Raw genomic sequence first — 13553 nt, forward strand, 5'->3', positions numbered from 1 at the left:
AGCTCAGGAAGGAAAGGGTTTATTTGTCTTCCACTGCTGCATCACAGTGCGTTATGGAAGGAAGCGAGGACAGGAGCTCAAAGCAGGAGCCAGCCAAGACCCTGGAGAAGTGCTGCTCATTAGCTTCCTCATACAACTCAGAACCACTTTCCCTGATATGACACCACCTGCAGTGGCCTGAACCCTCCCACAAGAGTAATCACTCAAGAAAGTGCCCCGCGGACGTGCACGTCAGCCAACATGATAGGGCAACTCCTCAACCAAGCCTCCCTCTCCACTAGTAACTGTCGGTCATGCCAAGCTGACAGAAACTAAGAAGGCAGAAATGAGAAGACTCCTGCAAGCTCAGGAGAGAAACCTGGAGAGCAGCCGTCCCGTGGGGGACTCGAAAAAGAACCAGCTCTCCTGATCTTGGTCTTCAACGGCTAGAGCGGTGCTAGCAAACCCTCCAGTGTGTGACGTGTCGTCCTTGCGGTCTGAGACATTTAGCCAAGGGATGAACAAAATGCCCAGGTTTCTTCCAGCCACAGATGGCAGCTCAAAGGGCAGCTAGAAAGAAATCAGCTCCACAGAACACTGGAAGCCGATGGGTAGGAGAGGAAAGGCTCTATGAAAAAAGCACAACGAAAGAGCCCACCTCCGCCCTCCACGCTGAGATGTGCAGCGCAAGCTGTCATCAGCCAGGTAATGGAGAAGGCACTCAGTGCAGATTGGGGGGAGGGGATTCCAGCTATGCACCCCACCCCCAGGGAGTAGTTAAAACACCAGCTCCACTGAGCGGTGGAGCATTTTAAAGGAAAGGATTTTTGAAAAATACCATTTCTTGATCCATTTCAAGTGGAGTGGCAGAGAACACTTCAAAGTTTGGTCCAGACAGTCCTGCCCCGGCAGGCAGGTGTGTCCAGTTGATTTTTATCTGCTCCTCTCTTTGTTTCTTCCCTCACGAACTCATCATTTTTCCTCCTGCAGCTGTAGGGGCTAGCGTGCCTCCTCTTGGTAGACATGACCTTTCTTTCTTAAACTGATCATGCAGCGATAAGAAATTCTGACCCTTAAAATAAAAGGTGGTGACATTTAAAGCAAAAGCCAAGTTTTAAAGGCACTTTGCATATTCTGAGGGAGGGATAATTGTGTTAAGACGTTAGACCTGAGTCGAATTTGTCCGTTGGCAATCCGACAGGCTCTTTCCCCTTTCTCTGCAGCACTATTTGGCAGCCCAAATGCGGAAGAGCAGGCGCCGTCCCTTCAGACGGTTTCAGAAACTACCGCGCTCTTCTCGTTGAAGATCACAGTGTTGATAGTTGACTCTGTTGGCATATGAGTCATGTGAGATGCAGCCTTCCTAAAATTCAACACCCTAAATCTTGAGTGCTCCTATTTCAGACAGTTGATCTTCAGACTCTGGGAAATGTGTCAAATGGTTTTGGTCAGCCAAAAATGCTTGCTTTTGTTTTGATTTTCTGAAAACTGCTTCAGAATGGCTAAGGTTTGGAGCCACTGACGGCCGCTTTTCCTGGTGTTACTGAGTCTGGGTTGTTGGTAACTCCGAGCTGTCTAGACGTAGGTATCTGTCTGGGTTGCAGCCAAGGTCATGCGGGGCAGATCAGCCAAGTTGGAACCAATGAACATTCCCTCACTGCAAACTCTGAGCTCCCAGCCGAGCAGCTGGGTAGACAGGGAAGCTCTATTCCATGCCCTTTCAAGTCCCTCCACCCAGACTTTCTGCTCTGTCTCCTTGGCCACAGTGTGCTGCCAGCTCCCTCTCTATAGTCCCCCTTTGGTGGGCTGTCATCTGCCTTGGAACCTGGAAACAGATTTCCACTTGAACTTGGTTTTACATCTTTTCCTTTAGATTTTTATGAGTGATGCTTTCACACCTGCTTTTGAGATTCCATCACTCTGAAAGGCACATCTGGGGATGAACCCATTGATTCTAGACCACCATGTCCTGTGTTCCAGTGTCTGTGTCACCAATCTCCGGGCAAGTGCGGGATCTTCCTGAAACTCAACATGTTGAGAATAGATTGGTGTGTAGCTAAGAGTCCAGGACTCCTGCACACTGTTGGCGTGTATGAAGATGATGGTCCTGGACCCTTGTCTAAAGCAAGGTCTCTAGTTACATAACTGTTCTTTAGACGGCAGTGAAGGACTACACAGAATCTGGGATGAAGCTTTGCTTGGGAATGGGGGTCAACATTTGACAGGCTGAGGCAAGGAGTCTTTTATGAGTTCGATGCTAGCCTGGGCTACAAAATGAGACCAAGCTTAAAAAAACACACACGCACACAAATGTTGCTTGGGAAGGAATGACACAGCAGGCTAAGAGTCTGTTTTTTAGAAACTATAGAGCCTACCAAGCAATGATGGAGCTGATGTGTTGTTGTGTGTGTTCTTTCCTCCCCTCCTCCTCCTCATCGTCACACACACACACACACACACACACACACCCCACACACACACATACCACACACACACCCCATACATACGTACACATACCACAAACACACACACACACACACACACACACACACACACACACACACACACACACACACATGAGGTGGCGGGAGGGAGGGAAGGAGAGAGGGAGGTGGCAGTGAGGAAGATCAGGGATTAAAGTAAACCTTGCCCTGGGAACAGTATTTAACCAGATGCTGTGATGTCACCTTGATTGGCTCTGAGCAGCCACTAAGTTCTCAGCTTCTCCGATGTGAATACAGCCAATGTTGGCTCACCCAGACTAATCAAGTACGTACCCTTTTAATATGTTTGTGTTCTGGAGAACTCTAATACAGATGCTAACAGCTTACAGTCAAGATAGCCAGCATTTTAGTTATAGCATTTTGTATGTATTCTCAGCGTGTAGGAAATGTGTATATGATATGCATGGTCATGTGTCACAGAGGTCTGTGGAAGTTAGCACAAGATAAATGTCCTTGCCTCATTGTTTTAATTACAAGATCTAAAGAAAAGTAAAAACAAAATAAAAATACAAGGTAGAAACATAAACAATTTATTGATTGTTTTCCTTTTTATCTGCTTTCAATATAGCTCAACACATGGCCAGTTCTGTCTTTAGCAAGGTTGTTTTTGTTCATTATGAATTCTCACATTAATTTTGAGTTTTATCTAATTGCATTCAAATGACGAAGACTGAAACCAGCCATCTCCAGTACCATTATTTAAGGATCTCCTTCAGCTTTGAGTAGATCACTCACTTTCCATATTTCTGGCTGTCCAGCAGACACCAGTCAGACAGACACACACCTGCCTACTTAGGGACATCGTTTTATGCTGCGAGTCCATCATCCTTTTATTGTGCGCTGTGAGAGCTGCTTCACACAATGTCTCTCTGTGGGAGTTACCTTGCGAGGAAGACACACTCCAGTGGCCTCATCCACAAGCTCACTTTCCTTGGTTCCCGTTACCTGTGACTAACCACTGTCCAATAATATCACATGGGGATTTCCAAAAATGGGCCTAAGAAGATTTTGAGACTGAGACTGCATTCTCAGAGCTTTTAAAAATGTGGTTATGATTGTCCTCTTCTATTTGCAGTAATTATTGCTAACTTCTTACTGCATTTATAAATAAAATTTTGTCATAGGTTTGTATGTATAAGAAAGACCATAGTGCCTGTTGGTACTGTCCATGGTTTCAGGAGTCCACTTGAGATCTCGGTGCTGCCACTGAGGACAAGAAAGAACAGTTGTATACTGTATTTTTTGAATTAACGCTATTGTATCTCCTTATATGCAAACAGTGTTTGGTTCCCAGCAGCATTTTTAAGACCTTCTGATTCAAACTTACCTCGCTTCACCATTGAAGGCTTATGAGGCCTCAAACTTGACGAGTTCCCACAGAGGCTCATCGGCTGCACTGCTCCAAGCCTCCACCATCACTCCACCACCACAGGGCCATCACTATCTGCACAGGAATGCTCTGGGGACCCTGCGATCTGGCCTGGCTTTCCTGCTCTCACATCTGTGGGGACTTTTTGTCTCTCTGTCCTTCGTATTGCCACTGGCACTTCCCATCCAGGCATCCTCTCTGCTTTCTTCTGAAAGGCTGCCCTCCTCCTCCTCGCTGCCCATCTCATCTCGGGCAACCTGTTGCACTGTAGGCTGAGGGGCACCTTGAAAAGACAAGCTGGACCATTGCCTGCGCTGGTTAACTGTCTCTCTGCATGGTCCGGCTTCTTAGTTATTAAGGGTCTTCCTGTGTCTGAGCATACTTCAGAGCAACCCAAGAGGCACTAGGGTGATAGCTCAGGTACTGGGAAGGGGCAGTGTTAATTACTGGCCTGAACCTACAGTGTAAGGCAAGCTACTGTGTAACTCTCTCTAGCTCTAGTGTTTGGACGCCTCAGACATAGCCCATGGCCATAAGGACCCAATGATTCTCGAGGGCCAGAAGTCCAGTTAAGAAGGAATCATCTACTACCTACTGGGCCATCAGTTTCTGAATCCTCTTCCTACTACTGATGAGTAGCATGGCTTGTTAAAGGGGCTTAGGATCTTCTGCCTGAAGAAAGAGGAGGACTGACTTGGTGCATCATGCTTGACTCTACATGAATTGGTAAGAGTTTGGTGAAGCTGGGTGCCTTGCTTTTCAGTACACCGTGTTATGCTATAGATCACGAACCATCTCCCATCTCTCCAAAAGAACCTTGTTTCACCTGCATCCCAGTATTTTGTATCAGTCCCAATAGATACCTATGGAACAATATAGGTTCTAAGTACCACATTTAAGCATCAGAATAACTCCTGGCACTTCTCTTTCCATTTGCATGGCAAATGGCCTGCTGACCTCAGTTGGCACAAGCAAGAACTCCAGAGCCGGACAAGGTGGATTGGGCACCTGAACTCAGAGGAGAAGCCTGGAGTCTCCCCTGTTAATATCTCCCCTGTCTTTGTGTAACTGAATATGAGGGCCATAGAAACACTTGGTCAGAGGAAAATTAATCCCAAATCAGCAGCATAATGAGCCGAGGTGCTTCTGGTACTGATAGCCTGTGTTGAATCACGTGACTTAACTTCAGCCTAGGGTCTAAACCCAGCACATATGCACTTTTCTCTGATCATGCCTTTATATCACACACCTATGATGAATGCTGCCTCAGACGCCTTGGATGAGATCCAAGGCTGTTGCATGCTATGAACCAGAGCGTGTGTTTACTCTTCATCCAAAGGTCTTCTACGAACGCATGATTTAACTATGGAAAACAAAGACTGTCAGGATCCTCCTGCTCTCGCTCCTCAGCATGTAAGCAATCAATTAGTATCTCTGTGGACTGTATTAGATTAGAATGTTTGATTTTTAAACTGTTGTTGAGCCAAGAGGGGTGGTTCATGCCTTTAATCCCAGGCCTCAGGAAGCAGAGGCAGGTGGATCTCTGTGAGTTCAAAGCCAGCCTGTGCTACAAAGTGAGTCCAAGACAGTCAAGGCTACACAGAGAAACCCTGTCTCAAAAATTGAAAAAAAATGCTGGTGACTTGAGTTTCATTTAAAAATTATTCAGTGAATTTTGTATGGGATCAGAATCACCAATTTGCGAGCATGCAAAATATCACATTCATCATTGATGATTATTAAAAAATCAAAATGTCGGGGGCTGGAGAGATAGCTCAGAGGTTAAGAGCAATGTCTGCTCTTCCAGAAGTTCTGAGTTCAATTCCCAGCAACCACATGGTAGCTCACGACCATCTGTAATGAGATCTGGTGCCTTCTTGTGGCAGGCAGAGTACTGTATAAATAATAAATAAATCTTTAAAAAAATGTCAATCAACTTTGGAAAGTATTGAAGAAGCTCTGTGTCCTGTAAGGTTGAATATTCAGTCATGAGTTAATTCTTTATATATAAAGTAAACAAGCGCATCTATCTCATTAAGATGAAATTTTGATTTCATATTTAATAAATGTTAAGATTGCTGTATATATACACCAAGGAATTGTTTAAAAAAATATCCTTGTGATAGCCCTTAATACATCTTCTACTTGTGGATACATTTTATCTACCCTTGCCCTACAGATCTACCTTAAGCTTTACTTGTGTGGTTGGGAAACTTCCTCGGGGGGCTAAGGAAGTGGTTTTGCATAATTGTGGGGACCTATTTCCAGGGAAATAGGGAAATGGCAGGAGATAAAAACACAAACACACATGCATACACACACACACACATATATATATGTGTGTGGTTGTATATACATACATATTTACATACTTTATAAATGTGTGTGTGTGTAGGACAGGAAAACAAATACAATTTATTTGGTTCTAAATTGCATCTCAGTACTTGCCACAGTTCTTAGCACATAGTAGGTGCTAGACCTGTTAAATAAATAGGTGGGAGCCCATTACCAAAGCTGTACATCTAGATGTCTTTATTTAAGTAAGATTTATTTTGATCTCAGATCAAATAGTGATGTAAATTCCTACCCTGCCTTCATTACAGATGATTGTCACTGCGTGCTTTTGAATCTGTACCAATCACTATAAGTTACTGTAATTAGATTTCCCCAGGGAAATGCTTTATGAAGACCATAAAACATGGAGCGAATGTCAGAAGGGGAAAAAGTGTCCAAGATCAGGACAATAAATCCTTGATGAACCTGCCAGTTCATAGAGTAAGATATTCTAGATACAGCTCAGGAGATAAACAGGACGTCCCGTGTTTCCACTCACAATTAATCTCTACTGTCTTTCTCTAGAATACCAAAAATCAGGGTATCCCATTGATGTTGCAGGCACAGTTGCACAACATGAGCTTTCTTCTAGTCACCATGTCCTCAGTATCTATGAAAGTCACTAACTGCAGGACATAGTTAGATATGGTCATCATGCCATGGGAAGGCTTATGTACAATTAGCAGTGGGGAATCTGTTACCATCAAAGGCAAGGCAGACATCCTTGGTCTGGGCTACCATCCTTAGCCATGTTGCTATCTGAGGCCTGTGAAGAACTGGCCCCAGACCCTTGCCTGGGCATCATGGGAGAGCTGGCCTATGGGGTGTGAGAGCAGGAGAGCTGTCCCTGCCCCTCACCAGCTATAGCACTCAGGAAAGCAGGTCCTGCACCTCACCTGAGAAGCACAGTAGAGCTGGACCTGATAATGTGGGCACAGGTGAGCTGTCCCTGAGGACATAAGAGTGGAAGAGCTGGCTCTGCCCTTTGCTAGCTGAAGCGCTGGATGAGCTAGCCAGGGCAGTGCTGAAGGTTTCAGCCTGGTGGTGTGAGGGTGAGAGAGCTGGTGGGATGACCATCTCAGATGCCTCTCAGGTACAAATTCAGGGCTTTGAGTCGGCCCACCCCAACAACTACCCCATTGATAAATTGCTGGAGCACATTAAGGGACCAGTCCTACAGATTTAAAACTATAGGATTTCCATGACACAGGGCATAAACAGAAGTCCAGGTGATGACCCAGTATTGATGGAATGACAGAAGCCAGAGGCCTCAGAACAGACCAATGACTCATTGAAATAAACACTTGTAAGCAGAGAAGTGTGGACAAAAATGTATACTGTGGGACACACTGTGGCACACTATACTTTCTACAGTGAGATTTTCTTTCTCTGTTGCAGGGGAAGCTGCAAGGGTAGAGGGTGGATACAAGGGGAGAGGGAGATAAGTGAGATTGGAGTGCATGATATGAATACCACGAAGAACCAATAAAAATAAAAAAAAAAAAGAGAAAGAACTGACTCTAGAAAGTCATCATGCATGAACCTGTACACACACACACACACACACACACACACACACACACACACACACACACACACTCCTCATACACAAACATATATCACAAACATATACAATTTAAAACAATTACAAATAAACATATTTTTTCCTTATGAATTAGATAACTTTGTATTTTCTAATAGAAGCACGATTTGCTCAACTGGCATTTTGACGCGGAAGTAGAGACAAACCTGTTGGGTGTGGCCTTATGAGATGATGTCACTCTGCTAGACCATGGTAATGTGGTTCTGGGTAGTGAGCTGAATCTAGGGTCAAGCCCCATCGAGTGCAGAGACAATTGCTCTGAGTTTTGGACAAGGGCTCCAGGTTCCAATAGGGAGCAGAGTTATGAAAAATTGGACACACAGAGTTCTGTAGCTTTGGCAATGTCCTGCTGATAAGATTGGCCCAGGTATGTGGGCCCAGGGCATATCATATAACATGGCTCCTCAACTGGGCTTAATGTCCCATTAGTTCTTTTATTCTTTGAGTGTCTGTCACCTCACTTGAGATCTGGAGAGGATCGCATCTCTAATAAGCTCATCTGTGCCTTCACCGAGCACCCAGTGAGTGGCAGTGGTGTTTGTTCTGAGGCATTGCTCTTGTTTCCTCAGCTCATTCTACCTAAAATACTTTCTTGCAGTTCTCCTTCTTCGTTTTCTCATTTACCAAGAGAGACTTTCAACTGTTGTTCCCGACGGCCATCTCTGAACTCTTGAAACATCACTCTGTGACACAAACTTCGCATTCTTTTGTGTATGGAAGCAGGGCAAAGGGGGAAAAGGAAGTAAGGGAGAAATCATGGGATTCACTTTGGGACACAATTTTGATAATAAGAACCTGAGAGAACTGAACTTGAGTTTTCTAAAACTCATATCGGAAAGGATGTGAATGCTTGAATCTAACATACTCTCGATTCGGCACCTTCATTAGAGGAAGGATTTCGAAAGCAGTGTCTCAGATTGAACATGAAAAAGGTTTAAAAGTCTATTTTTCAAATATACTTTTGGCTATATCAAACACTGTTGGCTCCATACCAGATTCTGAGTGGAGAGGGCCATCTCCCGGCTCCTGCAAACCTCCCAGGAACATGTCCTAGGTTTCTAAGACCCACTGCCCTGACCTTCCTATTGCCATGTTCTATCCTTTGTCTGAGAGTCTGAGAAGAAGACCTTTTGTGACTGGGTCCACAGGGGCCAACCCCAAGGTTATCTCTTAGATTGTGGCATGTAGGTGCTCAGATTCCTTCCCTCTACTACCCATTGTTATGGTCAAGGCTACACATGCGCTCAAGAGCCAAGTGTGTGTGAACCAAGGACCATGTGTATGACTAAGTTCAGTCGATCTGAACCACTAATGGGATTCTTCATTTCCAACAGGTCAGATAGTAATGAGGGAGCTTTCAAAGTCAGGCCCATTGCTGCTCATGCAGAGTGCCTGGTGTGTGTGGGTACCAGCCACACTCTTATCGTTGGTCCTCGGAGGGCCTCTTGTCCTGCCATTGCCTCAGAGTAGGAGGAGCAGGATCCCTCGGAACCAGCACGCCTGCTTCTCTCCCTCACACCTACCCTTTGCCTAGTTAAGGATAAATGTTGGTCTACTTGCCATCACTGTCCCCTTTCACAATGCTGCAAAGGGAAGCCAGGAGAAGAAGGTGAATCACCTTTCCTTTCAAATCTCTCACAGCAGTTCGACACGCTCTTGGATTACACCAAGCCAGGGATTTGATAGAGGCAGTTTAGAAACCGAATCCACTTAAGGGTGAAAGCCAGGCCGACCATCAGTTAGAAAGAACTCTAAAATCCATGGGCTTTTTACGCTTCACCTGTCTCTGAAATTCTCCACCTCTGAAGACATAAAAACTTCAGGCCATCATCAGTACGGCTCCTTTCATTGGCTCTGCTAACCTCTAATTATTTTTCTCCTTTTGCTGAGCAAACTCTCCATAGAGGTTATTTAAGTTAATACTTAAGAGTGTGTGCAAAGTGCTGAGTTATTGAGGCCTACAAGATGACCAGCACTCGCGTGACAGGAGCCAGCCCCTCCCGCCCCCCAGATGGATCACCAACTTGCATTTGTACTGAATGAATCAGTCTCCTGCAGAAGAGAGTGAGTAGGAGGAAGTACCACAGGGGAGAGAGTGTTGGTCATCGTTTGCTTGTTTAATGGTGCTTGGCTGCATTCTACCCCAAGTCCTATCACTCTTGCATGATATGGGTTCTGAGAAGGAAATGTAGCAATGTGCAGAAGATGAGGACGGGATGGGATCCAAATGCCATTCTTTTGAAGTCCCCCTGGCTGAATTAGTCCTGGGATCCGACATGGAAACATAATAACCAAAGTGAAGGACTTTCCCACTTAACATAAACAAACCTAATTAGAACTTGTGGAGACACTGTTCTGGGCCAGTTCCTGGACCAGGTGCATGGGATATGGAGATGAAAGATGAGCAGTTTCTGTTCTCAAGAACTTTGGAGTCTGCTACAGCGTCCAAGTGTGGGCGTAATAAATTTATATGATAAATCACTTCACACTCGGGGCAGTATGTGGCTTGGAGTGAGTGACACGAAATAGCTGTGTCATTCCAGGCACGGCACGCTCTTTAACTCTGAGTACAACTGCAGCCTGTCTCCCACTGACCCTGGAGGTTAGCCAATGAACTTGTGAATCAATGAAGAAGAAGGCAGGAGTAACAGGTGTGAGAAGAGAAGAGCAAAGTGGGGGTGAGGGTGGGACTGGGGTGGGGAGGAGGGGTTGGGTGGAAAGGCAAAATGGAAGCGCAGGGATTTGGAAAAGTGCAGTGGATGGACTGGGGAAAATCTGGGTGGCTTTTAAAAAAATCATCATTTAAGCCCTAGATGATTCTAGAGCAAAGATGATGTAGACTTCTTATTGTATTCTGTCTAATGTTTTTAAAACCCTTTTTATAACAAAAATCGTTATTTTAGAACTGTCTTCTTGATCTAAACTCTTCCTGTACGACAGGACAAATACATTTGGAAAAGTAAAGAGTTGGGGACTGAATCTCCCAGGATACCTCGCCTCATCCAGCGAGTCTAGAAACCAAGATGTACTGAGTGTCTAATGGAGCGAGAAATTAGTCACACTATTCCTTTCTGGGGTACCCATGCCTGTTGGCACACTGAGGTATTTGGCAGAGTGTGGAGTGTGATGAAGAAACAACAGGAGAATCTAAAACGAAAGTGTCCTTTGCACTTTGTGCACATAATACATTCAGGAATTTGCGCTCAGGACGGCTGGCCTGAGGAGGCAGAGAGGGCTAACCCTATGTTTAGGCAGCTAAGTGGAAGAAAGTTGGAATAGGAGTTTCAAACAATTCCTGTTTTCCTCAAGAGCATCATTCACCAGGCAGCGAGTGAGCAACTCAGAGACTAAGAGGAAATCACCTTCAGTTTGTAAAGAGAAATAAGTGCTCATCCTTCTCTAAGTGGGAAGCCTACCCTGACAGTACAAAGGTCCTTAAACCTTCGTGTGGGGTAGCCTGAGTGAACATGTCCTGCAGAAGCTCAGCTGTTTGACTGCCTGACCTCAGCTGGCAGCCCTGCTTAGGTAGGTTTAAGAGGTGTAGCCATGCTGGAGGAACCCTGGGCATGGGCTTTTGGAGTGTAATTTCTGGGCCCATTTTAGTTCTCTTGTTGCTTGGGGCCTGTTAGTCAAGAGATAATCTCAGCACGCGAAAGGCAGAGGCAGGCAGATCTCTGTGAGTTCCAGGCCAGCCTGGTCTGCAGAGTGAGTTTCAGGACAGCCAGGGCCACACAGAGAAACCCTGTCTCAAAACTAAAAAAAAAAAAAAAAAAAAGATGTGAGCCCTCTGCTTCCCGGTCCTGCTGCCATGCCTTCCCTGCACCATCTAGAACCATAAGCACAAATAAGCACTTTTGCTGTGGTTACTTTTCTATTGCTGTGAAGAGATACCAAGATCAAGGAAATTTATAGAAGAAAGCACTTAATTGGGTGCTCACTGGTCCAGAGGGTAGTAGAATCCTTGGTCATCAGGGGGGAAACATGGAAGCCAGGAAGTCAGGCAGGCAGGCAGGCAGGCAGGCAAGCAGGTATGGCAGGCAGGCAGGCAGGCAAGCAGGTATGGCAGGCAGTGGGCAGGCAGGCAGGCAGGCATGACAGGCAGGCAGTGGGCAGGCAGGCAGCAAGCAGCAGGCCGGCAGGCAGGTAAGCATGTCTCTGGAGCAGCACCTGAAAGTTTATATCTTGAGGCAACAACCATGAGCCAGAGAGAGCTACATGGGAATGGCCTGGGTGTTTGAAACCTCAAAGCCCAGCCCCAGTGACACATTTCCTCCAGTAAGACAACACCTTTTAATCCTTCCTCAAAACCGTTCCACGTACTGGAGCCAGTGGGATCATTCTCATTCAGACCTCCACACCTTCCTTCTGTACCTTGCCTTGGTCATGGAGTTTTATCACAGAAATAAAATAGTAACCAATACAGTACACACACACACACACACACACACACACACACACGCGCGCGCTCATGTGTATGGAGGCCAGAGGTAATGTCAGTGTCTTCTTAAATCAATTTCCACCTTATTTATTGAGACAAATTTGTACCTCAGGCAGTTGTAGGTACCTGGGTTCATGTCACCCATTCAGGGCCAAGAATCCAGGAACCGGAAGGTCCCATAGTCTGCTGGGCTCACAGACCAGGCTGTCCGTGTTTGCTCTGCCCTCGCATCGGCTAGTTGCACCAGACAGCCTTTCTTCGCTCTTCCTACAGAGCTTCCCTTCTGCCTTAGAGCTCAGTGTCACTCACTTACCTGGGGGTGGGAGGACTATTTGGAGATTTATCAAGTGTCAATGCTTATGCAATTCCAGTTTTGAAAGAATAAAGAGAGAACAAAAGAAAATGGTTATGCCACATTAAAATGAGTTTGGGAGATTGACACCCAGTTCTTATAGTAGCTTCCCCCTAATACTAGGGCGATGAGTGGTTTTTTTGTTTTGTTTTGTTTTTTTGTTTTTTGTTTTTTTGTTTTTTTACCGATTTTGGGCACTTTCATTTTACAATCTCACCTCCTGGAAACATAAGAATTATTTTCAACAATGAAAAGCATGACTTGTTTTCCTCTTGCAGCATTCATTTGTGCATGCATGCTTGGCTTCAACACTGGGGGGTCTGGAGAGCACCCCACACAAAAACATGGGCACACACATTGGGGGGGCCCTGGAGACCATGGAAACAAATGGCAGGAGGTGACCTTGAGTGATCCCATTACAAACAGCTGGAGTGTGGAAGGCGGTGACAACACTGGGTCAGTTCCAGGCCTAGCTGGGGACCACAGAAATGACTATCATATGGAGCCCTGCAAAGATGGGAGGGGTCAGGGTCAGAGCACCCATGGCTCTAGTGCCCTCGCCTCTGTCTCAGAACACTTCTGGGACCTCCAGAAAAAAATCCATAGAGTCAAACAGTGACAGTAACAAATAACAGGGTGGCCTGCAAAATCACACCCATGTCTGCCTTTGTCCAGCACCATGGACGCAAACGGCAGGGTCCAGATCTGTGTGCTGAAGAATGTAAGGCCAAGATGGGTGGCTCGCTCTGTGGTTTTCTTGGCAAAGAGCTCTATTCTTTCCTTATATCTTCTGAAGTGCCATTTTTGGCAAAAGCATGTGGGAGAAATACTATATGTTGAGGAAAAGGAAATGGGAGTGTTTCCACTGCCTCGCCCTCCCCCCCACAACCCCCTATTCATAATGAAAACTATGAATAGTAGAGAGCTACGATTTCTTTATAGGAAAAACACGATGAACGAAAGTCTCTTTCAAG

Source organism: Acomys russatus, chromosome 14 (assembly GCF_903995435.1).
Source record: "Acomys russatus chromosome 14, mAcoRus1.1, whole genome shotgun sequence".
NCBI lineage: Eukaryota > Metazoa > Chordata > Mammalia > Rodentia > Muridae > Acomys > Acomys russatus.